Source organism: Rhipicephalus microplus, chromosome 5, assembly GCF_043290135.1.
Source record: "Rhipicephalus microplus isolate Deutch F79 chromosome 5, USDA_Rmic, whole genome shotgun sequence".
In the NCBI taxonomy this organism is placed as follows: Eukaryota; Metazoa; Arthropoda; class Arachnida; order Ixodida; family Ixodidae; genus Rhipicephalus; species Rhipicephalus microplus.
In genome coordinates, this window is record NC_134704.1 from 209346336 (window position 1) to 209373328 (window position 26993).

The 26993-nt window shown below is 45.7% G+C and overlaps 2 protein-coding genes across 8 annotated transcripts in view; one reads left to right on the top strand and one right to left on the bottom strand.

Annotated features, from left to right (window-relative positions):
* The window catches only part of LOC142818109 (uncharacterized), a 495850-nt gene that overhangs the window by 127459 nt on the left and 341398 nt on the right, over positions 1 to 26993 (bottom strand). Inside the window, exon 3 of one of the 5 annotated variants that reach the window (XR_012895586.1) lies at positions 13507 to 16414. The exons of 3 other annotated variants lie outside the window; for them this stretch is intronic. The gene's annotated coding sequence lies outside the window, so the exon portion shown is untranslated. Of the gene's footprint in view, positions 1 to 13506; positions 16415 to 17565; positions 17662 to 26993 lie in introns of those variants that run through there. One more of the 5 variants, XR_012895587.1, reaches the window with a different exon arrangement.
* The window catches only part of LOC119173543 (uncharacterized), a 699991-nt gene that overhangs the window by 84440 nt on the left and 588558 nt on the right, over positions 1 to 26993 (top strand). The window lies entirely within an intron of this gene.

Here is a 26993-nt window from a genome sequence, read left to right on the forward strand (position 1 = left end):
TTCTAATATAGGAACAAAGTCCTACTAAAGTCTGTACGTCTTTGACTGACGGGGGACAGGAAAACTAGTGACTGCACGAATTTTCTCCGGGTCCAGATGCACACCACAGACGTTGACAAGGTGGCCCAACACTGCAATTCGCCGGCGTCCAAAGTGGCAAAAAGAGTTTAATTGAAGGCCTGCAGTTCGGAATATGTCGAGAATAGCTGACAAACGCCGAAGGTGGGTCTCAAATGTTGGGGAATATACAGCGACATCGTCAAGATAACAAAGACATGTTGATCATTTCAACCCTTGTAGCAGAGGGCTCGAACGTGGCTTGGGCATTGCATAGCCCAAACGCCATAACGTTGAACTGATATAGGCCGTCTGGAGTTACAAACGCAGTCTTCTCTTGGTTTTTTTCTCGTTGACAGCAATTTGCTTGTAGCTGGAACGTAAGTCTATTGAAGAACAGTATCGAGCGCCGTGGAGACAATTGAGAGCGTCATCGATGCTTGGTAAAGGGTTACCATCCTTTTTCGTGATTCTATTCAGATGGCGGTAATCCTCGCAGAAGCGCCACGTGCCATCTTTATTTTTAACGAGCACAGCGGGTTACGCCTAAGGGCTGGAAGGGGCTTCAATAATTCATTTGGCTAGCATCTTGGTGACTTCTTGTTGAATTACTTTACGCTCGGCGGCAGACAGCCGGTATGGTCGCCGATTAATGGGATAAGAATCACCTGTGTTAATGCGGTGCTTGACGAGTGAAGTCTGGCCGAGTGGACGGCTGTTGATGTCGAATATGTCGCGGTATGAAACCAGAAGGCGGCATAGCGCGGCTGTCATCTCAGGTTTGAGGTCCGGGGCGACCATGGAGCGTAAGGTCGCATCGAGGCGCGTGGCATCCTGCGAGAGACGTGGGTGATCGGGACATACGTCTGCGGTAAAACAGGTGACGTAGTCGTCAATTAAGGGTCTTAGCGTGGCAGCCGAAATTCCTTGGGGTAGAACTTGTGTTATGAAACCGAAATCGAGAACAGGTAAATACGTTAGGTTAGAGGTGATGGTTGCGACGGAGTGTGGGAGAGTATTGTCACGCGCCAGGAGAACATCGGCAATCGGCGTCACGATGTAATCCCCGTCGAGCACGGGAGAGAGTGTTGCCAGTTCAACGCATGTGAGAGCTTTAGGCGGTATCCGGAAAAAGTCAGTGGTGCACAGGCTATTCGGGAGTTCAGGGTGAGAATCTGGGAGAAGAGGAAGTTCTAGGCAGAGAGTACCGGCGGCACATTCGATCAGGGCAGGATGCGTCAATAGGAAGTCCATGCCGAAGATTAGGCCATGGGGGCAATTTTAAGCACCGTAAATAAAACGGGGACATGCCGGCCGGCATTGCTAGCACGAGCGGTACACATTCCAGTGATGGCCACAGTTCCACCATCAGCGACACGGAGGGCTTTAGTCGCTGGAGGCGTGAGGACTTTTTTGAGTAGGCGACACAGATGAGCACTCATTATGAATACTTGAGCTCCGGTATAAACTAACGCAGTCAAAGAAATACCGCCCACATACACCTAAATCAAGTTCTTATGAGGGGTGAGCGTCAACGGACAATTTGGATCAGACGCGATTGATGCAGCACTACCTCCCGGAGCGGCATGGTCTAGTTTTTCATCCGAGAGGATCTATAGTTGACCGGCGACGTATATCGGCATGGTTGGGGCGTTGGGGAACGGCAGCGTTGAGGTGACGGCGAACGAGCGGTGGAGCGGCTGTTAAAGACGTCAGAATAAGGGTACACACGACTGGGCGAATACCGACGGGAGTCCTCGTATGGGCGAGTAGAAAAAAATGGGCTCCAGTTTGAGGGCGTCCAAGTGCTGCTGCAGTAGCGGGAGATATGGCCAACTCGGTGGCAGCGGAAGCAGATCGGTTTGTCGTCTGCAGTTCTGCAGTCCGTTGGATTACGGGATTGCGAAAGAAAATGTAAGTCATGGCGTGGTGCATTTATTGTCACTAGTCTGGAGGTGGGTCGAGAGACAGAGCAGGCCACAGGAAAACCAAGCTTTGCAATTTCCTCCCTCACGACAGCTTGAATAAGAGACCGCCGGAGGCGTTTTTGCGGCGCCATGGTTGAGTGGAAGTGGAGGAAATGGCACCGGACTTGACGCTTCAAGCTCCCGTCGAACTATACGTGTCACACTGTCCTGCATGAATAGTGCGGCACCGATATCGGTGCAGGTTGATGTAACAGCCGTGTTTGGTACCCGCGTAGATGGAGGCAGAACACGGCAACTTTTGGCCATTTCGAAGCGGTGGCATTCCTTAATAATCATATCTACGCTCGTGACGTCAGTGTACACGAGCAAGTTGAAGGCCCTTGAGTATGTGGCCCACCTTGTCAATCTCTGTGATTCGCCCGTCCACTTTTCGGCACAACGCGAACACGTCCTGTATGTACGAGACATGACTCAGTTGAAAACTGCACGAGTGGCGAGTTCTTTTCGCGTTTATATTTGGCGACCGGACGGGACCGCAAAGATGTCGCGTAGTCTCTCCTTGAAGCCAGTGAGCTCGGTCTCATGGACGTCGAACCAGGCAAGTGGGGTGCCGTCCAAGTAAAATATTACGTTGACGAGCATCATGGTATAGGGTCCCATCGGTGTGTCTGGCTAACACGCTTTTACATACGGAGCCAGTAGTCAACGCCAACGCCAGGTTGTGCAGAGAATGTACCGGGCTCACGGGGGTAGGGCATCATCAGGTATGTAGTGGCTGGAGCTGCAGATGGAGACGTTGATGGGTTGTTGTCATCGGTTGCCATGGCCGAAGACTGAATGGTGCGGCCACTGCAAAGCTTCGTGGTGAAGATGGGAAACGTTCTACTTCCACCAAATAGGTTACGGAAAAGAAGAGGCGCGGCATCGACGAGGCTGTGGATTAGATGTATTTAAAACTAGTGGCAATGGCGTGACCGGTTCACCAGCGATCAAGCTTTTTGTTTTGTTTTGTTTCCATGGGATGATGGCTCATACCCACTCAGGGGGATTGGCCAAGAAAGTGTAGTGCAGTTTTTCTGTGATCATTTTAACTATGTGTAATGAATTGGTAATATAATAAGACTAATGTAAAAAACAACATAAAAAGAGCAAACGAGAAAAAAATCAAGTTGAGCAACTCTGAGATTTGAGGTATTATGATACCACTCAGCTGCGTTTACTTCACTCTGCCCTGGGGAGTAATAAATAATTTTTTTGATTGAAGATCACAAAGGTATAAGCTTGGTTGCCTGAATATAATCGCAAACGGCATTGAAAGCATCTCTGTAGCAATGTCCCAAAACTGAGGCACCAAAGCTTAGCGCCGTTTCCGCCGTCAATCTAACGCCTATTTTCAGAAGTGGCATAACTAGTAACCTTTTCCTAAGTATAGCGTAGCAGCAACAATACAAAAAATAATGATCTAGTGATTCCATTTCTCCGCAGAATGCGCAGAGGGGTGATGTTGTCTGACCAGCTCTGTGTAGATACAAGTTTAGGGGGGGACACGACATAGAAATTCAGTAATTAAGACTTCGAGCTTTCTGGACTGACTCCAATGGGGTTGCCATGGAAACATGAGGTGGTTATAGTCTGTCCATGTAGTTACTTTTTCGATCGTATCAGTGGAGATTGCTGATTTTCGATATCTTATTGCCGTGATATATTCAACATCTGGCAGTATGGACAAAACTGGCCCATCAAGTGCGGCTCGTGCTAAGAAATCGGCCAATTCATTTAATCTTAATCCACAGTGTCCCGGAACCCATAGTAATCTCAGAAGTCTCAACTGCGGGGGTACTAATGTTGTGAATGTGCTTAGAATTCGAGAGTTCTCTGAAGCTGTCAGAGCTGCACAAACTGAAAGAGAATCCGTCATTATGACTGCGTTGTTTTGATTTGATGGAAGTTTTCGAAGAGCTAAAATAATCGCCAAGAGCTCCGCTTCAAAAACTGGAGTAAAATCAGGCAGTCTCACTGAAAAGGACCAGTCAAGCGAATCAGAGGCAATGCCTACACCTGCCTTTTGGTTATTTACGGAAGCATCTGTGGCTATTATATTTTTAGTTTCTGCATGCTCCAAGTAATCTAATAATAAGTTATTTAAAAATTTGAGATTGTAATTTGGCGTTTTGGGGGAATATATCATCATACTCAATAATAACATGACAATTCGAGTCATTAGTCTCAATTACATTTCTAATGTTCACATTTATACGTTCTAGATGTTTTTGTACAAACATTATCTGAGGTTTGTGAAACCGTGGCCAATGAGCAAGAAAGAAGGTGTCTGGGTTTGCGATAAAAGCATATAGAGATCTTCTTGCCGGTAAGCTATAAAATTTTAAAGATGCTTGTACGGTCAAAATTCGAAATCGACAAAGTAGTGTAGGCAGACGCGCTTCCTGGTACAGTACGTTGATAGCCACAAATCTAGGGAGTCCCAGACACATTCGCAGTGCTTCTCGCTCCAGGACAACTAGAGGTTTCGTTTTATAAGCAGGGCCACCCGAGAATAATATGCAGCCGAATTCCATGATAGAGCGCATATAAATATTGTACAACGTTATCAAGGTGTGCCCCCGTAACCCATATTTCCGGTTACTTAGCTTGTGTAGTAAGCCTGAAGCCCGCTGTGCTTTAGTAGTTATATACTGTATGTGTGGATTCCAGTTAAGTTTGTCATTATAAATGATTCCCAAATATTTTATAGAGTCTACTTGCTGGATGGGTTCCTGTTTATATAGAATTGAACTTGAAATTGGTTCTGCAAGCGGAAACGCCATAAGCGCACTTTTGTTGACATTTAACGATAACGAAATCGACTGCAACCAAATTTCTAACATGTTAATATATCTTTGTAATTTAAGTTGTAGTGAGTAAATACCACAGTCAGCAGCAAAGAGTGCGATGTCATCAGCATAAATGTAGACAGTAAATTCTTGATCTGTTGGAATTGTGCTCATTAAAGCAATAAATAATATTGGAGATAAGACTGCTCCTTGGGGAACTCCGCGCGTTTGTTTAAATCTAGATGAGGAACATCCATCCTTGACGCAGTAGAATTCTCTTGATTTTAAGAATTCTGCCACCCACTCAATAAAATATTGTGGGAAGTTCAATCTCTCTAGCGTATTTAACAATATGAAGTGCTCCACACTGTCATACGCCTTGGCTATGTCAAGCGTTACTAAAGCAGCGTATTGCCTTCTTTTATGCGCGAGCTGTATTCGGCTCTCTAAATCAGCATGGGCACACCAAATAGAGAAATCACTACGAAAGCCGATTTGGTTCGGTTTTATTACTAAATTGTCTGCCATCCAGATACTTACTCGGCTATGTAGGACCCTCTCTACTAGTTTGACCATGTTAGATGTTGGAAATATTGGTCTGATATTATCGACTGTTAATTCTACACCCGGATTTTTTAGTATAGGAATCACCTTTGCTATCCTCCAATCCTGCGGCACCCATGAGTTTTTTAAGGAGTAGTTAATAACATCGGCGACGTCTCGAGGCGATAAATTGAACAGAATTTTAATCATGGGTACTGTGATTCCATCTGGGCCAGGAGATGCACAGGGCAAATGTTTAATCACGTTGGATACTTCAGTCTGTGTCACTTCTTCAAAGTCAGACTTTGTCATAGACTTGTGCCAGTTCTTTGGCACTACTGAAGTGAATCTGCTTTGCAGACCTTTACCGATTGCCTCTAAGGTAGTGGTCATTTCTTGTGCCGACAGATTATCACAAGCTACATTAACTGGTGATGGCAAGATTTTCCGAGCTCTCATATATCGGAACAGTGCTTTCATATGTTTAGGCTTCGACAGGTATTCATAATGTCTTCTGTCGTATTCTTGTTAAGCTTGAGCTACCGTTTTTTTAAAGCCCGCAGCAATGAATTTATAATCGGCCCAGTTTTGGGGGGATTGAATATGTAAGAGCTGCTTCCAAGCTGCCTGACGTCGTCGATGCTCTCTTGTACATTCATCATTCCACCAACGGCTCTATACTCTTTTTGTGAATTCAACAGTAAATTCGGCTCTTTTGTAGGATCTTTTAATGACTGCGTTTATTTTCAGTGCTTTTTTATCATCGCTCCCTTCTGAGTGAAAAGCCAATGCTGACTTCGGATCATTCCTAAATTTAGTGTAATTTACAAATACTTTTACATTGAACAAGATTGAATTATCGGACAAGAAATTTCAAAACTTATCGGTAACTGGTCACTGTTGGTGCCACAGTCCAGTGCTTTCCAAGAAGAAGTAGTAATGGCTGAACTGACAAAACTTAGATCTAAGGCCGATCAAGCGGAGACAACCCTTCGTCTTTCTCGTCAGGCACGCACGCGCGTCACCCCTAGAATTTCAGTATGCATGCATGTAGCAATATTATCGCCCCTTTAAAAAAATTTCTCAGAGATTGCAGAGTCATTTATAAGACTTACGCGTGTTCAAACATTATTCCTCTGTTTCTGTGGTCTTACGAACAACCATCTGCCTTTGTGGAAATGCAACATCAATTTTCTTCTTCTCCCATACTTGTTCATTTCCGTAAAGACGCTGACACAGAGCTACGTACTGACACCAGCAATATTTGTCTTGGAGCTATTTTGGTTCAAATAGATGGCACCAAACGATTTATTGCCTACACAAACCGCACTCGGTTAAGCACTGAGACCAGCTATTCAACGTCAGAGGAGTGCCTTGTGGTGATGTGGGCAATTTTGAAGTTCAGGTGTTATCTCCACGCGCGCCCATTGAAAGATGTGACTGATAATCACGCCAAATGTTGGTTGGCTAACATCCGAGGCCGTTCGGTGTAGTTGGCAAAATAGAGTCTGCGACTTCCGGAGTTCAGTGTCACCATCGTATTCAAGTCGGGTAGAAAGCATGAAGACGCCGAAACGCTATCGCGAACACTCTGGATTGCAACTGTACTGCTGTCGAAGACAAAAGTGCCTTCGTAGAGATCCCGATTGCGGCAGACTTCACCAGTTAACGACGAACGAGCCCCGAGTTACGGCCTATCATCTACCATTCAGAAAGCAGTACTCCGTCTATCTCTTTGGCGTTCTCTGCCGTCATTTTGCTTTCCAGACGGCAGATGGAGGGGGAAACATTTTGAAGAAGCAAACACGAGGCAGCCATTACACAAAAAAACACTGTTCTCGGCATCAGATCCGATCTTCTTGTGGTTCTTCAAAAACTTCGCGATGTCATCCTGTTGTCCTGCCTCCAATTTTTGAGTCTCACACACGCCACGCAATCAACACAGGCACGGTGCATCGGATAAGTCAAAAACGTTGTCGAGTTTTCCCGTTTGAACGGAAGATAATCAATGAGCAATTTAGAGAAATGCTAGAAAATGTGGTAATCAGAAGTCATGCAGTTACAGGGCAGCCCCAGTCATTGACAGCCTTCACGGAGCCTCGTAATTTTTCTCTGTTGTCTTGAGGTCATGTTATTGACAGAGACAGAAGAATTCAGTGGGCAAAGAAAAGATGGCTTTTGTAACTCCTAATGGGCATGTGGGATAGCGGGTCGATAAAAGATACATTCCAACATAAAACGTAACGATCATTTATTAATGTTGTAGCAGCAGCAGGGCAAGCGTGTCGATGCTGCGCTCGAACGGTTAGAGGAACACTCAGAAAACCAAGCTTGAAAGCTTGGGTTTTATAACAATCAGTGGTGAGGTAAGCTTCGTTGAAGCTTTGGTGGCGCTGTTACTTATCGGAAGCAAGAGTTACTGTATATGCTGCTTTTAGGTGGCAGAGTGGCGCCGAGGTACGCCATTATGGGTTTGAAAGTCTTGCGGGAAAGCCACTCACCACCCGCGTATAAGCAGTGCTCCCGCTTCCCTGAACTAGCGTTGCTTCATTTATTTTTATCGCTTTCTTTTTATTTTTATAGATCTACAAGAGAAACTTGGTTGTTACGATGATGCCTACACTCTGTTTCACCCCTGGAGTTTCACACTACCAAAATTACGGTGCGTAATAAAGCCACATACTTGCGCATCGAAACGTAAATACACATGAAAATGCCTTGACAAGGTTGGCACAAATTGGCGTTTCTGTAGTGTGTGTTACACCACATTCATACATGATATGTTCATTCTTCTTCGCATTTATTTTGTACGCATTTGTTATTTGTGTCGATCAGCAGCGATTACAGTGTTCACAAATCAACATGGCAGCAACCATGCAGAAGCGACCACCCGCTTCAATCCGGACTTGACCTATCTGCACGCCCACTGCGCTGATAGCAGTAAGCAACTGGTTAAATCAGCCATCGATGTGTTTCATCTCTCTCTGAGAATAAAGCATCAGGTACTCTGTCATTATTAGCGAGGTGTGCTGCTTGCTTAGCCGCACCTGCTAAGCCTAACGCACCGAGGCATTATTCGCGCTGCGTCGCGAAACCAAGAACGAGAGAGTGAGAGAGAGAGAAACTTTATTATATTTATATACAGAAAGTATGTGGGTGGTGACCCGGTGTGAGCCACCCCTCAAAAACACTAAGTGGGCTCCTCCATACAGAAGCCCATGGGCGTCCAATGCGCATCGGGCTCGGTTGACCAGTACTTTCTGGCTCACCGGGTTGGTGCAGCCAAGCTGGGCCACCTCCAAGTTTTCCCGCGTGGGGTTTGGTTTTGGGCTGAGGCGAGAAGTTTACTGGCATGCCCACACTATGTGGAAGATGTCCGAAGACTTTTCCGCACAGTGCGGGCATTTTACTGTACAGGCAGGATTGAGATATTTAAAAACTGCCGGGCACAGCATAGTTTTTGTATAATGGCAGAGAATTAAACACTCTTACGTCTTTGTAAGGCCCTTACCTAGTTTAGAATAAATTTGATGGCTGAATCAGTAGAATTCAGCAATTTCTCTAAATGCTAAGGCCGGATTGAGTTCGAGATCTATTTGGGTAGGGTCTAAAGGCATTACCCGGAGAGTGAGCGCGCGGGCGGTGGCGTCAGCCGTTTCATTGCTTTCGAAGCCCATGCATGTGAGTTGGAGCCCATATGATTCTTCGGGACGCGGGAGCCGCGACGTAATTGCTGTTTTATAAGATGCGGTACGCCAGGTGTGGGACATACCCATGTTGAATATTTCGGCAGGCCCCTCTCGAGTCATTAATGATGACACGCGAGTCCAGGTCAGTGGCCGCTAGTGTTATGCCCTGTGCTTTGAATGTGAGTCCAATAACCACGACATTTTTGTGGACAACTGCAGCCGTGTACCCCCCCTCCCCCCCCCCCCCATGGTGACGGCCGGAGGCGTCCACGTAAAATATGCCGTGTTTGTTCTCATAGTGGTGAGATAGTGCCTCCATCCACGCAAGGCGCCTGCCACTGTGGTCGTCACCTGTCATGTTGGCCGGAAAAAGGTGCACATGCAGGGCGCATCTCCAGACTTCTGGAATGCGTACGCACTCCTCCATCTCTGTTCAATGGTGGATGTGTATTCGGGTTAATAGGCAGCGACAGGACGGAGTCTTTTTCCTCTTATGTGATTCATAGAAATAAAAGAAAAGTGAACCCCGTAACTGTCTGCATCAGAGTGCGACACCTCAACAGTACATCACGAGGGATGGGGGTAAAGGAAGGATTAAAAGGGTAGCATTAAAAGGTGAAGAGATAGAGAAAGGAAAAAGAGAGTGAGGCGCAGGGACAGCGAACGACAGAAAACGATGGAAGAGGAGATAGGAAAGATGGATATGGTCACAGGAGTCTGAGAACGGGGCACCATTCAGCGAGAGCTCTTGTCAGCAGCAGGAGATGGCATAGGGTGAGCCAGTCGGCCAGAGCTGCGCTGTCGTCGGAGATCGCGGGGGCACAACCGGTCTTCACGAAATCCAGAGAGCGAGTCTGAAAGTCTCGTGTGTTGACTGGTCAAGTGTGCCTCCCGGAGCTGCGCAAAAGTGTTTACAATTCCCACGCTCATAAGGCGTTGGTTACGTGGTTATTGGGAGATCGAGGGCACGCTTGTACATCTTCCTGAGAATCACCTCAAGGGCGTTCTCGTCTAACTTGCGCAGGTAGAGGTAAGGAGCCGAATAGAGGACTCGACTGGTCGCGAATGCATGCGCCTGCCGCAAGGCGTCTCTGCAGCGTAACCACCTGTGCTTGTTGGAAACTCAGTGAACCATACGGCCCATCTGGTGTCCCACCTTACGCAGTTTTGTGAATGTTATATCGACTCGGCGATGTTTGTGAACAGACACAGTAGTCTGATCTCATCATGTTCTGGGATGGGTCCAATTTGCAAGGACAGTTCATTTTTGGTAGTGCACTTTGGCGAAGAGCGAATGTGCGAAATTTCGATTTGGTCGGGGAGTATTGAAGGCCGCAGCGGCGGGCGTAGGTATCCATGATCTCCGCCTCTTTCTACAGGTTGGCTTCTATGTCTTCTAGCGATCCGTGTTGAGCCCTTATGGTGGTGTCATCAGCATAAAGTGCGTTTAGTATGCCTTCAATACTCTCGAGCTGAGCTGGTAGCTTCATCGTAGCCAGACTAAACAGTAGGCGTGAGAGGACCGCGCCTTGTGGGGTACCTCTCGTTCCTAATTGGTAGAGGCCGTGATCTTCGTTTTGTATTCGGATGTATGACTCTCGTTAAGAGAGGAATTCTCTAATGTGTCGATTACACGTCGTGTCCTCAGCTGGTTTGGGAAATATGCGTCAAAATGATGCCATGTGTGACGTTGTCGAAAGCTCCTTTCAAGTCGAGGGCGAGAGCTGTCTTGTCATTAGGGGGTAAGCGACAAGATTCAGAATTTCGTGGTCTAACTGAAGCGAGGCATCCTGTGTGGACCGGTGTGGACAGAACCCGAACATGGTGTTAGCAAATACCTGTTGGTTCTCCAAAAACTCGGATAGCGGCTCTCGCACCATAGTCTCCATCAGCTTTCCCGCACAATACGTGGGAGAGATGGGGTGCAGGATATCCGTCTTCATGAATTTGCCGGCTTTTGGAATGAAAGTGACAAGGGCAGTCTTCCATTCGATTTGGAGGGGTGTCCCACCAAGCCAGATAGTGTTTACGTGCGCGAGGAGTGCGTCATACGCCTGGTGGGGGAGATTGGCAAGTAATTTCGCTGTTACTTTGTTTCTCCCGGTACCGTTACTCGCTTAAATTTAGCCAGGGCTGCCTTCAGGTCATGGAGCCTGAATGGTAGATCCAGCTCCGCGTTCTTGGAACCTGCATACGAGTACGCTGGCTCTTGTATGTCACGACGAACACAGGGGTATTGATCGCGTAGTTTGCATGATAATTTTGAAGTGTCTCCATCGAAAGCATGGATAGCCTGTTAGAGATGTTTTTTTTGTCTCGGCTCTGGTTTGGGTCGGATCAATGAAGGCGCGAAAGAGACGCCAAGTGTACCGGCTGGACAATTGTATAGCAGTCGTGTCGCATCGTTCTACCCGATTATAGTCAGCGAGCTGAGCCGCGTACTCAGCCGCTCAATGGGTGAGCTCCGCAATGCGAATTTTGAGCTTCCGATTGTGTTTTTGGCGGCGCCATCTGACGACGAGGCTGTGCCGCGCCTCCCAGAGGTGGAGGTGGTTGTTCAACCCTGGCGTTGCCTGTGAGATTTGAACTTGAGTTTCTGTCGAACGAGGGTGGGTAATAAATTCTTGTGACCACGCGTGGTAACTTGTTTTGTGAATCGGGGCCAGGTTCGTGTAGTTTTTCAGCAACTGTGTCCAGTCGGGTAGGCGGGCTCGGGTGTGGGGCCTTGCCAGTGATGTGGTTGTGACGGTTGTGTTGAGTATGCTGTAGTCGCTGCCGAGGGTTTCCTCAGTGTTGGCCCAGTGTGCGTGTCTGATGTTTTTGGTGATTGTAAGGTCCGGACAAATTCCCCGAGTCACGGAGTTACCCACTCGCGTTATATATGCAGGGTCAGTGTGAAGAGTTAGGTCCAACGTGGACGCAAGTTCCGATATCTTGCGCCCACGCTTCTCCTCACCCATGTGCACTCAAAATGTGCTGTGAGCATTACTCCTTGGCTCCTGGAGGGCAACCACTGCGGGAAGTGAAGTGAAATTTGATAGGAAAAGTCGGAGGTCAGGCCGCTTGACGCGAGAACGGAATCCCTGCCCAATTCATTGAGTAATTTGAATGCGGGTGGCCGAATCGTAACATGAAAAGCGTTACCTTGAGGGTTGCCCGCCATGGTGATTCAGGTTAAAAAGTGGTTGTAGGGACGCAGCTGCGGAGCCAGTACTCCCGGCGAGGGTGGCGTCCTCAATTCCTGTAGGCGTGCTGCTGTCATCGTCATTTACATCATTTTCTATGCCGCGACTTGGTGCTTCGAGATAGCGGCCAGACACGTCTATAACCAGACCACCGGATCATCACACGCTTAGCGACGACTGTGCCAAGTGCTGGGCGATGATTGTGAGAATTTTTTCAGCCATTTTGGCAACAGCAGAGGTCATGGCCACGGAAGTTTGATTTTTTTAGGCATTAAGACTGGCGTCCATGCGATCATATAAACGAGACTCAAAAGAAGTTTCCACACTCAGTGCTGCCGCCGGGGCCGTGGACTCACTCTCCATAGCCTCAGTTTCGGGTGAGAAAAACTGGTCAGCTCTTTTGATTTGGATTTTAGGAGTGCTATTGTTCTTAAAAACATCTCAATTTTGCCCTCGAGAGCTGCTATCTTGGTTTGCTCGGCAGTGCGTGCCACAGGGGGGGGGGGAAGCAGGAGTGGTCCTGCCCGTATAACTCACATCGGTTCCATTGTTTCAAACGTTGGCCCAGGTCCTGGTCTCGCCACATTGTGGCGTTGTCGACAGTTTTGCGTTGGTGCCTTGTGGTGGTGGCTGCGTCAGCGGCAACTTGCCATCGTTGCCAGAAGATGATGCCGGCTTCGCAGTGTTGTCGTCGTCCCGGCTCGGTGGCTTACCGGGGAGGCCCAAATGGCGGCTCTTCTTCATAGCTGCTGATTTCTTTTTCGTCCCACCCTTGGCGATCCCCTTGTGGGTAAGGAATTTCGCCGCGCACTCTCGCGAGTTTGTCGCATGTTCACCCCCACATACCGAGCACCACGGAGCACACTCATGTGGGGCCCGCACCCCACACGAGTGAATGCAGAGCCCGCACGTGTTGGGCTGCGTGTTGGGACATGCATCCGCTCGATGAACAACGGACCCACACAAGCCGCAGGCTGGAATAGCCGGGTAATGTTTTCGCACGGGAGTAAACATGTTCTCATAATGCAGAAAACGCGGTTTTACTTTCCCGGTGAAGGTGACCCGAGCCTTCTTAGAGGATCCGAATTGCCTCACCTCGACGATAGTGACTGCTCTCCATTGCACTTTTTCTCGAAGCGATTCATTCATGTCTGAGTTGCTGAGGACGATGACGCCATGGCATACATCGCGGCCGTCTTGTCGGAGGTACCCATGAAGCGGGATCACCCCACGCTCAGTGTTCACGAAAAAAATTCCCAGAGAAGCAGGTTCACCACCGCTGGGTTCGGGGTGTAGTTCAAGACGAGGTTTTGTTCACGACATGACACAAGCATGACCGACTTCGCCAACTCGGGTCCGAGGTAAGCCGTAAAGGCGGCTCCGTAGCGGTTTTCCGAGAAGGCTTGGTGCAGCGACACATGTTCACGTGGCTTGAGCGCGACCACGAAGTCGTTTAGGCCTGGTTCTGTGATTGGACGAAGCCTCCAGTTCGTAAGAGCCTTGTCTTTGCCTCCTGCAGCGCGCGATACTGGAGGCTGTGTCTTGCCAGCCGGTGTTCCCGAGGCCGGGATGGCGTTGAACGCCACTGTTTTTTATTGAACGGACGCACGACGCGCGAACACTTCATTCAGCGATTAGTGCCGAAAACTCAGAACAGTGGAGTGGTCATCTTGATAGGATGGAACTGTAGTCCAGGCCAGGCCTTCGGGATTGTAACCGCGCAGGTGAGACGCGGTGGCTGCTATGTTGCCTCGGGTGGCCGGTGCGACATCGTCGGCGTTCCAGGCCACCAGGTTCCGGCATCGCTGTTAGGCGTAATGGTGTCACCCCTGTGGCCGGGTGAACTTCGGCCGTAAAAACTTGAAACGTGGACCCGCTGGGCCAAACTTGATTCCAACAGGGTCCAGATGATTTGCTGCATTGATGGACGTTGGACTTGGCGGAGTGCAGATGATTGAGCCATGGCTCCAGCCGAAAATCGACAAAGCCGATGCGCCACATGCCTTGCTTTGTCGTGCTCTCGGAGCGTCTCCCCAAGAATGCTGCATCCAGAAAAACCGGACAAGCAACCTAGCGCAGCATTCTTCGCACGTTGGATCCTTTTTCAATGGAAGCAAAAATCAGAGAAACGGGGAGTTACAGCGGTAGACTTGAAGGAAAGGATTGGCAGAGAAATACTCATATAAGAGCCGCGAACAGCGTCAGAGAGACAGCCACAAAGTGAAGTTATCTGCCGGCGTGAGATTCTACCGATCATCATCATAGCAACTAATTTCACGGTGTAATTGCCTGTTTATACCTTTACTGCATTGTCAGCCATAATAACTACAATTCGTTAAGGATACGCCGTGTATATGGTGAGCAAACGACAAGACGCGAAACAACACATGTGCAGGGGCTAAGCGCCCTTCCTATAGCCTGAGGAGCTTGTAGCCGCTACAGTGCTGAAGGAAACTTCTGAAACAGAGTACAGAAGCTGAGACGCTGAAGGAGAAGGGGGCAGCGCCGCTATTGAGACGCGTCTGGCGTTTCCACGAACGCATGCAGTGTCTGAGTGAAACTCGCCGGCACGCTAATAACACTGCGAAGCATCAGCGTCATCTGCATAGTTTTTGCTTCGCTGCAGTGCATTTCAACCACATATGAAGTTGAAGTTGAAGTTTATTTCTGGCAAAAGCAAAAAAAAAGAAGAAAGGTACAATTTGCCTAGGGGACCGGCGAAAAGGCATAAAAGCCTGACAAAGCGCCTGCCCCCTGTAAACCCAAAACCCACCATCACATATGGCCACGTGATGGCGCGCGACTAAATATAGCGTTGCTGGAATCGCCAAAAGCCGGGTGGGCGGCGCCCGCAAAACAGTGGCGCAACTCTGCTACCTAAAGGTAGCATATACAGTGACTCTACAGGAAACGTACGTTTGCATGACATAAGCTCAATGCAGTGATAAGGCAAGCGAGCACAAAACTCACAACTAAAGCTAACCCAGGCAGCACATGGTGTTGGACCAATCTTAGATCCTAGTCGCCTAACGTTGGCTCGGATATCGGCACGAGGTCGACTTTTTGGTCAAGTGCAACTTCTTCCTATGTTGATTCATTGTTCTACCCAACCTGGGATCCACGTTCAGCCGTTGCATTCGCCAATATTCAGCCAGTGCCGACCCATTCTTCACATGCCAATGAAAGCCTGTCCTTTCACCCACGTAGTTGCCGACATACTTTCATCATACGGCCATTTTCGCGCCACGTTGTTGCCAATGAAATGCCATTATTACGTCGATAGCCGCTTTACGGTGAGTAGTGGCTACCACTGGCTTGGGAATATTCTACCGTTATTATTATGGATAACGTTTGCATTAAACGCCCAGAACTTTGCCTAGCAGCTTATAGCAGCCTCGGATGAGCTTTGTGGCGTGGTATACTTCAAGACGATTGACCACTGGATAAACTGGTGTAGAAACACTACAAGATTCCACTAAGTCGTTCATTTATTAATCATATAGTGGTTTTGGGACGTTAAACCCCACATATCAATCAATCAAGTCCTTCATTTATGCGTTTTTTTTTCTTGCGTTGCCCATTATCCTCCCCACATGTAGGGCGTAAGACTGCACAAGTCTAGTTACTGTCTAGTTTTCTCCACATACTTCTTCTCAGTCTTCCGAGAAATCGTAAGCTAGGCTGTTCCATCAAGTATGAACTACAAAACCATTAACTAAAAAAGTTATCGATGCGAATATCCCACACGCAAGCAATCTAAGATATGACTAGCAGAACACAATTTTTATAACTTTATTTGTATATTACATATACCAAGTCAAACCATTTATTTTTCAGTTCAATTTTTTAAGTACTGCTGTTCAGTAATACAGCCCAAACTAGGAGGCGAGCTCAGCAAGGTTCTAAGGGCATAGGGCTGGCCAGGGCAGCAGGTGTGGGGTGATGATTTAGAGGTTGCAGCAGGAGATGAGGCAATGATGATGGGCTGCCCAGGGCCCTAAAAGCAGCATTAGGGTAGGACGCCACCCATCACAGGCTGCCAGACATCCCTGCTCTGAGCGGCAGCACTGATCGGGCTGCAAAACTATGAACAGATCTTTGAGGTGCCTTTCCTAACCTCCATTGAGGCGAAAAAACTTCAATAGCCACGTCTTGATGAAATGCTGCGCGTTTTCAGACACCTGCATACGTGATTAGAAATAAACACCACAAAATAAGTTTTCAGCACTTCAGTATAACGTATATGCAAGCTAAAACAATGAAAAACAATGACTGCAGACGTCATGTGGTAGTATCCAGATCAAATGACATATGGCCATTATGAAAGGAAATGAACAAATATATCAGCAGTCATTGTGCAAATGGTTTCAATGAAGGTTTAATCAAACAAGCTTCTTTCACTAATTTACAAAATAACTGAAGGTCTTTCATGACATCCAAACATGACTTACATGGTTGCAAGCCAAGTGAACTAGTCTGCAGCTATGGCCTATGGCTGTATAAGTTTATCACAGGAACAAGATGCACGAGCGCACAAACTTTCAACTCTGGATTAATCTTGGGCACGCGTCAGCTAATACTACACAAGAGGATGAGTGACCACCAGATAGACAACACAAGATGAAAGAATCTATGCAAACCTAATTTCAGCACTGACACTTGTGGATTATTGCAAGGCTCCTGTCTTAATTTTAAAATGCTATCCCCAAATGCTATGAAAGAGGTGCTGATGTGGTTCCCTATGTTAGTGTTCTCGTAATAAATAAACCTCCAAAATTTTACGACCGTTTTGGAACCTGCATTGATTCGAAGTCTTGGTTTCATAGGAGACCAGGACTGGATAGGTGGCTCACAGAACAGCAGCACCTGGCTGGGAGTCCCGACACAGCTCAGCCGCTGGTGCCCAGACGACTGGCCGCAAGGAGAGCACGCACATGTGCAGCTGCCGTGCTTCATTTTGGAACGAATGGCTCTCGGATTGTGCCAGTAATACTGCACTGTCATTTAACTAAAAAAACTTTTTCCGAAGGCAACTCTCACATGAATGGCACTCGAAAACGGACAGAAGCTCTGCAAAATGGACTGCGTCTATGCATACAGTGTCGAAGGGACAGTGCTGTGTCGTGATGGCGACTCCCTCATTATCATTTCTGGTTGCGTGCTGGATTTTGTGCTAATATAGTACCGGCTGATAAGCGCGTGCGGTGACGATACCCCACTGCACACTTCTTTAGTAAAAAACAAACAAAAACAGAGGAAGTAGTAGCAGTGGCATCACTTTTTTTTGTGGCGCCATATGTACGTTTTGTCTGTGGTATGTATGTACGTGGACAATAATCATTCCAACCACTGCGGCAGCATAGCACGGGTGCTGTTGCGCTCACATACTTCGTAGTGCGGGATGCATCTCCGACCATGATGGCTGCACCTAAATGGGGGCGAAATACAAAAAAACACCTGTGAAATAAGATATATGAGCGCTTTGAAGAACTCCAAGCGGTCACCATTAATCCCCATATACCCACGGTACAGCGTGCCTTCTCTAGCAAGGCCCAAATTGCGTTGTCAGCCACGGCAGCCTGTGAGAAAAACGCTTACCGCAATGGCTGACTCCATAAAGCGAGTAGTCCGCTGCTTTGTTCGCAACAAGAGCCCTGTCTTTTTACAAATTAAGTTAAACAGAGGCACCGCGGCATCGAGTGTTCACCACGAGAGTATATTTATAGCAGCTCAAAGGCGTATGAACGTGGCCGTTCTCGAGTCTTGTGGACAAGGCAGCTTTCCTTTACACGCAACAGTTAAAAAAAAACAGACTACTAGCGTATCGTATTGTTCACTTCACGCGGTGGCATCAGGTGGAGTTTAATGGTGGTGGTCAAATAGATGGATGCATGAAACCCTTGTTAGTTCTGAAGTGCACGACTCAACGCTCAGCGGGCCAGATAAAAATAAAACTTTACGCATGTCGTGTGTTGCATGATGCGCTCATTTTATTTTCGGCGAAACACCGTTTAAACTGGGCTGTTTGGCACTGCTTTCTACTGATGGCTGTCTTCACTATCAGATAAATATAGCAGACACGTGCTATTCGGTTTAGAAACGAGCCCGACAGCACAACACAGAAGAGCGAGAGCAGAATTTCGCTCGCCTGACCACTTGCATGCAACGCCTCCTCCTCTTTCTACGTCCTCCCTTTCCTCTGTACTTCCTCCCTGTTTTTATATATTGTTGCACTTGAATGCGCAGCAGTACCACCACCACTGTTTTGTTTTGTTACGGCGATGCGAGCACGCACCATTTCTACCAGCCACCACGCTCGTCTGCGGGAGCAGCTGACAGGTGCGCGCTCTCACCGCCAGGGTGGCCGTAGAAACTCCAGCACTGGTTCACTATACTAGCAACGTTTTGGAGTTGATGATGCAGGTTCAGAAGAAAAAGCCTTCGAGAAGAATAACTGCGACGTAATAAACTTTGTTCGACCACTTTACCCAGGAAGAGCAACAGCAGTCAAACCTGACAGGCACATCGTCAACACTATGGTGAGGACTCGAAAGAACTGGAGATGACCAGACTGCAAAGACGCAACTTCGTACTGAAAAGGAATAATGCTGTACTCAGTTGAATCCACTAGGCCAGTAGGTAAATGGGATATCTTTGAGGTAAAACATCTTGATTGAGCATGTACATGTATGAGTAAATTTCTACACAATTGTGATGTTGCTAGAGTAGGAACCAATTGTAGATGAACTTTCGATGGTGTAGCTTTGAAATAGAATTTCTCCCTAGCATATCCAGCCAAAAACAAAAGCTGCCCCAGCCGATAGGGCAACATTGTGACAACTTTTAACCAATGAAGCCATTTCTATTGAAAATGCGGATTAGTAGAACACTCCATCGTGCGGGGGAAGGTTTTAGAAACGTTGTGCCATTATTCATTTAACATTATGTTGATAATTCTCTAACAAGAGAATAAAATTGTGCAAATTCCATCCCAAAGTAACTCCATTTTATGGTACTACAGGTCTTTGACATCCAAGCTAAATTCATAGCACGTCTTCGGATCATTGTGCTGCAAAAATATGACGATAGATCGTAAATAGGGCATAAGAAACGGATCAAAATAACGTTACGCCATGCCTCGAAAAGACCTCATGACCGCTGTTTAATCACGTATAATACAGGTCTATGACAAGGCCAAGGTAAATGACGTGATAAGACTAAAATTTCAGTGAACAGCTTCGTAGAACCTCTGATGTTTTACTTGAAATCCAATTTTGTAGGCATTTACAATCAAATATTGCTTCAAATCAGTGTTTGCAGTGACTCTCGTGTTGAACAAGCAGTTGGCAATATTTTCCTAAAGGTACACTAAAAAGAACCATTGTCTCAGTTTAGAAGTGTGGCAGCTTGGGCTAGTTGGCATGGCATGACGATAGTTATAGCGCGAGAACAAAACCACGTCAAAGAGACAAGAAGGACACGACAGCGTCCTTCGTGTCCTTCTTGTCTCTGTGTCGTCGTTTTGTTCTCGCGCTATAACTATGCTCAATTTAGACTCGCACGCTGCACACGAAGACCTCCCATGCCACAAGTTCATTCTCAGCAGAAAAGAATAGGACTGAAGTTTAATATTAAATTTCATGATGTTCAAATTTTGAATTGTATTGTATTTTCGCAACATTGCCTTGATTATTATTTTAGAAACTTCATATCGTAGGTCCATCACACCGACAGATGACAGTGTACTTAACCTTTATGAATTAATAACTACCTAAGACCCAGCACACGCGCTTAACTTTCATGATGTGGCGTGGTTTCGCGCGAGATCATAGTGGCATCTCCACCCACACTCTTTTCGCACGTTTTCTCACTTATCAAGCGTCGTGTCGCGCTACAAGTGGTATTTCCGGCATTATGAAATTTTACTTTACTTGTACGCGAAAAAAGTTTTCTGCTTTAGTGTCTTTTAAAGGTGTACCGAAACAATTTTTGAGACATCGCAAAAGGGACATTTTCGTTTCTTGGGTATGAAAGTAGTATTGCCACTTGCCATACACAGGTCTGCCAGCATGCATAGGGTATTTACTTTGATTTTAAAGTTTTCGTTGCAGAGTGTTAGCAAGAAATGGAGCGGACGTTATCGTGGCGAGTGAACAATGTGTTCCTCCGAGTTTGCAAACGGAGTCTTCCATGCAGCGGAAATCACAGAAATGACTGTCTTGGTCAATAGGGACAATGTGCTCATCGTTTATATGTACCACGAGCAGTTCGCTTATTTGCCATTAGTACGCAGCAAATTGCCGAGTTCCCGCGATGTCACACTGCCTTGTCATGTCTCAGAGAGGCCACTCACTTAATATCGAAATCGAAAGTGTCCTTAAAGCTAGATGTACTAAAAATATATGCGATGCTTTCCCAGGCAACACAGCACCCTTTTCACGAAACCAATCATCTTGTTTAGAGCAACAATCCCAAAGTATTTAAAATTCGTCTCAGTACTCCTCTAAGTGATTCCAACAAGATGGATCAGGACATCAATATTAGCTGGTATGACAGTATTTATTTCGGTACATGCACGATTACCCGATCAGTTGTGAAGGGAACAATATAAACGAATGGATCACGGCCGGTCTAGAGGCACTCACTCTCTCCCTCCTTCTATGGCCGATGCAGCCTCTATACAGTGACAGCACACTCCGCGTGAGGGCGTCGAGAGCCACGTCTTCAATCATGTTTGGCCGCATACGGTTCTAAATTAGCTGTCCCCGGCCACTTTCTGGTGCCAATTACTTCTTCCCCTTGTAGAAAGGGGTGAGAGCAGTAGAGGTGGGTGTGGGTACAGCCCGGATTCCACGGCACTCATGCATTCGGTAATAGATACGCACATGCAACGGTACAGAAATTTTTTTTGAATCTCGAGCACTTTATAATCGCTGAATTCTAAATTTCTTGACACTCGTGTGTTTAGATTTATCATTTAGGTACACGTTAAAGAACTCTACATGGTTAAATTTCCAAAGCCTTCCACTACGACGTCCTTCATGAACATATCAGTGAAATAACTTCCTTGAACGAAAATGCTTTACCATCTGCAGTTTATTCATGAGCCATGCATTTAACATTCACTGCTACTGAACTGTCCAGAGGGTGTGGACAAGAGTTACACAGAAGGGTCGGTGCATATACCTTCTGAAATGTTTCTACAAATTCTTTTGCTTATTACATTAAAATGTGAACGGATCAGAATCAGATGCCATCTCGCTTTGTTCACAAGCCCAGATGAAAGCATTTCTGGTTGGAAAAAATTTGGCTCCCGAAGCTAAAAGCAACGTGACGGAGTTTCGTTAACAGTGCTTTTTTTTTCTTCAGACGCAACAAAAATATATTTGTACTAATGAGAAAACTTTCTGATTCTTTCAAATTTACTGTTCCTCTGCGTCTCTGGTGTGCCTTATTTCATATAAAAGTGTTTAACATTTTTTCATCTGCACTGAAGATTGCATTTGGGATTTTGTGGGCTTTGCACTTTGTATGTTCGCAAGAACTCAGCTTAGTGTGGTTCGGCTCGGGGTTGTTCTTTTTTCCGCACTATAACTTTCTGAAACTGTATCAGTGCATGCTGTTTTATGTTTTTATATTCTGTGATTTCACTGTGGACAATCATTATTTTTATTTATTTATTTATTTATTTATTTATTTATTTAGTGAATACTGCCGACTTCTTTGTGAAGGCGTAGACGGGAGTGGGTGACAGATACACTTGATTGGACATTTTCCAGGGCAAGAAAACAACAGAAGCTTAAAACAGAAAAAAATACGTCGGGGGGAAATATAGAAGAAAAACAAGGATTTACAAACACTGAAGTCAATGCAGCGCTTCAGAATGAGCAAGTTTTGCTGATAAAAAGGCGAGAAAAACACATATTGACACAATCGACGAAGCGTGATACAATTGAGCTAGCGCTGAACATAGGAAAGTAATACAACTCAGACACACACGGGAGAGATTAAATGCGGTGACAATGAAATAAAAAGAAAGAAAGAAAAAAAGTTCAAAGGATAGCTGGCAGATTTGCTGTCGCATTCATGAATGAAGCGACAGTTGTGGATGAAACAGCTTCATCGGGCAAGGCGTTCCAACTACGTGCTGCTCGGGGAAAAAATGATTTTTGGAAAGAAGTGGTTCCGCATGAAAATTCCTGGACTTTCTTGCTGTGGTGTGACCGGGTTATACGTGATTTCGACGGTAGAATATATTTAGTTTTATCAATTTCAAGGTTACTGTGATAGGTCTGATAAAACAGTTTCAGTCTTTCACGGGAGCGCCTGCGTTCTAAGGGTTCCAAGTCCGAACTTTTAAGGAGGGTCGAGGGAGATGTGTTTCTTCTATAAGCGTTGTAAATAAGCCTTATGAATTTTCTTTGTACACGTTCCAGTTTTTTAATGTTTGCCGATGTATGAGGTTCCCGAACTGAAACGCGTATTCCAGTATGGGTCTCACGTAAATTTTGTACGCCAACATTCTAATTTCTTCGGTAGATTTTCCAATGTTTCTGCGTAAGTACCCAAGTGCCTTCATTGCCTTTTTTTGTGTGTACTCTATGTGCTCGTTCCACTTTAGGTCGGAAGTAATTATAACCCCTAAGTATTTGTAGCTGTTAACTAAAGATACACAGTTAGTGTTGATGCAATAGGTGAAAAGAAAGGAACTTTTTTGCGGATAACTCTCATAGCGACGGTCGTTTTTGGGTGAATGCTCATCTGCCAAGTCGAACACCAAGAGTGTATCTTATCCAGGGATTTGTTTAGGGTGATCTAGTCGTTGGGGTCATTAATGACGTGGTACAGGATGCAGTCGTCTGCAAAAAGCCTGATTTTAACGGGTATGTCACAGACCATGTCATTAATAAATACTAAAAACAGAAGCGGGCCAAGGATGGAGCCTTGTGGTATACCGGATTGAACTGAAGTGGGGGTGGAGCTTGAGCCATCTACAGAGACACTTTGGTATCTATGGGAAAGGTATGCCCGAATCCATGTTAGTAAAGAATCGTTTTTCAGGATCGGTTTTAATTTTATAAGCAACTTGTGATGGGAGACTCGGTCGAATGCTTTTTCGAAATCAAGGAATATAATGTCAATTTGACTATGGCTATCTAGAGCACTAGCGAGGTCGTGAACTGTCTCAAGTAGTTGTGTGGTAGTCGATAGTCCTTTGCGGAAACCGTGTTGCCGGGGGTCAATTATGTTGTTTCGGTCAACGAAGGCGGAGATGTGTTTAAATACTATGTGTTCAAGGAATTTCGCACACGTACATAACAAAAAAATAGGCCTGTATGATGACACAAGTGACTTGTTTTCAGATTTAGGTATAGGATTGATTTTTGCGTATTTCCATTCACTCGGGACTTCGCCACTAGACAATGATTTGGAGAATATAAGTGTTAGATATTTGGAGCACCATTCCGCATAACGAACAAGAAATTCATTGGGTATAGCATCAGTTCTAGTGATTTTTCCGTATCAATGTTCAGCACCAACGACAACACACCTTCTTCAGAAACGCTAATGTTGTCTAAGGGATCTATGTCGTGTAATGATGAAAAAGGAGGGGTAATTCTGTTATCGTTTGTGAACACCGAACTGAAGTAGTCATTCAACGCCTCTGCGATTTCTGCACTGTCGACTACGTTTGTATCGTTTATGGAAAGACTGATCAAAGTTTTATTTTTTGGTGCGATATGACGCCAGAATTTCCCAGGCGATGAAAGAAGAAAGTTTGTTAAGGACACTTTCTGATAGTGGTTTTTGGCTTCTGAGATTACGTTTTTGAGTTGCACGCGCAGTGTTAGCATTTTATCTGTGCTGCTCTTTGAGGGGCGTCGTTTGTGCTGTTTTCTGGCTTTATTCAGCTTGCGACCTAACCGGATAATATCTTTTGTTGTCCAGGGGTGAAAATTTCACAGTACTTTATCTTTTCATGGAACGAAGTTTTGTATGCACTTGAACACTAACTCTTTGAAAGAGCGCCATAGTTATCTACTGAATGTTCAGCAGATTCATAAAGAGAAGTAAACTCAGAAAAGCTGTTGCCCATAGAATCTAAAATGTCAACGTTACTGGCACGAGAAAAAACGAGAATCTTCCTTTTTTGGACCGTGTGTCTTGCCGCAAAATCTATTTTCCTAATTAGGGACACCATTTTATGGTCAGATATGCCCTCAAGTACCTGAACCTGTGGGTTGCGACGCAGAATGGCGCTGTTAACAAGAAAGAGGTCCAGGACTGACCTGCTGTTTCGTTGAGTTCGAGTAGGCTCTTTCTATAGTTGCGTTCAATTGTGAAACAAAACAAGGTCAGCAAGTGGCCCGGAAGCTTTGCAAAGTGGATCCGGGAAATCTCGAGCCCAGTTTATTAGAGGCATATTGAAGTCGCCGGCCAGTAGCAAATGGCATGCGTGATTTCTATATTGACACAAAAAATTCATTTATTTGATCAAAAAACGTGTTGTCAGTGTTCGGAGGGCGATAGAAGCCTCCAATGAATAAATTAAATTCTTCGAGGAATATTTTTTTAATTTCACATTCAATTCCAGGAATATCCTGTAGTCTTAGGACGTTTAATGATTTCAAGAATAGGATAGCTACTCCACCGCCTCGGGAATCCCGGTCGTATCTATGGATTTTATAGTGGGGAAAAGCAATTTCAGCGTCAGTGATGTCTTTGTGCAACCAGGTTTCAGTTATAATTATTTCATGAGGTTTATGTGCTATTATAATGCTTTCCAAGTCATCCATTTTATTCAATATGCTGCGCGCATTAAGATTCAAGCACCTAAACGTTTTTAGCTGCCCATGAGGTCATTTAGACCGTCGTGTTCTATCACCATCTTTACCAACCCGCACCCTTATCTTCTTAGTATCATCCCACGTGTACATATTGCCATTGATCTTGATCTTGTCGCAAAAAACCTGCACTTTGCTTCCAGATGCTCTTTCATCAGCGGAAATTTGCCATAATTGCTTTCTAACATGCCTTGTTGAAGCAGGAAAGTCTTCCGAGATAGCAATATTTCGTTTGCCTTTTAGCTTTGAAAAATTTTTTAGCCCGTTCAGCTCATCACGGTGGTCCACGAACCTCATGATTACTGGGCGCGGTTTTGTCTATTTGTTTAGGCCCCATTCTGTGCAGCCTTTCAAGTGAGAAAACCTGATTGATTTGATTGATTGATTTGTGGGGTTTAACGTCCCAAAACCACTATTTGATTATGAGAGACGCCGTAGTGGAGGGCGCCGGAAATTTTGACCACCTGGGGTTCTTTAACGTGCACCCAAATCTGAGTACACGGGCCTAAAACATTTCCGCCTCCATCGGAAATGCAGCCGCCACAGCCGAGATTTGATCCCGCGACCTGCGGGTCAGCAGCCGAGTACCTTAGCAAGTGAGGAAACCTGTAAACTCAGTGTTTCCCTAAATATTTCTTCAACAATTTTATCCGTAAGTGACTCGGGCGTCTCATTTTCATTCTCAGTAATACCGTATATTATGAGATTATTTCGCCTACTTCGGTCTTTAGGATCAACAAGTTTTCTTTTTAATGTCTGAATGCTATCCTCTATCTTGTCAATTCTTGCTCCAAATTCTAGGCACTTTGCCACGGATTCCTCTACATTCTTCAGTTTTATTTCTATGCCGTCTAGTCTTTTCATCATACTTTTCTGACCCGCAAGAATTTCTTTGAGTAGTTCTCGGTCACTAGGACCAGGATTTGGCTCCACATCGCCAGATAGTAATAGCAGCGACAGTACAAATTTTTTTTGCATATGATATAAAAGCACTCAGGTAGTGTGGGCACGTCAGCTGGACAAAGAACGGATTGCTAGTTTTCACCGTAGAGTACTTTGAACTAACCTGCGTGAAAAACAGGATCGGGTTCATAGCGTCCGCCGGGAGCCAGCTGACGCGCCCACTGACAGGTAGCCGGTAGGATGATCTTCTTACAGCTGTCGATAGTTGACATTCTTATTACTATTGTTATTACTCCTGCTATTGCGATTGGTATTCGTGCCCACTTGTTGAAAATAGTAGCCATCCGTATTATGTTTTCACTTTACCTCTTTGAGGAACTTATTTCAATAAGTACGAAATGTGGTACCTTGAACAAAAAGTTGCAAAATTTATCATTTTAAAGGTCTGTGGCTGCCCGCAGATGGATTTTAATTAAACGTTTCCAAAGCTACTTTTCTCAAAAAAAAGAGAATATGTTTTCTGTCATTTCTTCTGCCAGTTGTAAATGGATCATGTGGCCGAGTCTTCTGAACGCGACACACGATAGTACATGCGTGCAGAATGGAATATTTATCAACTTACTCATTTCTTGAAGTTATAGACAGAGTTGTCATATATGCTCTCTAACATGTTTCTACTGCATTGGTACTACCAGGAAGCGACACAGAAGAATGAACCTGAGCATTACTTGAGCGCGCTAGTCTTTCTTTTGAAGGTATGGTGGCGAGTTGGCTTGGAGCGAGATTGCGGCGATAGGTAGAAGCTCAGCCTCGTTTACGCGGGCTGTAAAGGAAGCGAGTGTGCACCTCCAGACCAGCAGCAGGTAGATATACACGGAGCAATAGAGAAATACAATGACTCCATGTAGATTGACAAACTGCGGTCTTAGATTTCTAATGCTATGTTTCACTGTCATAGGTTCATTATTAGCGTACAAAAATGAAAGTCAAAACTTCAAAGATAAGTTTTGTG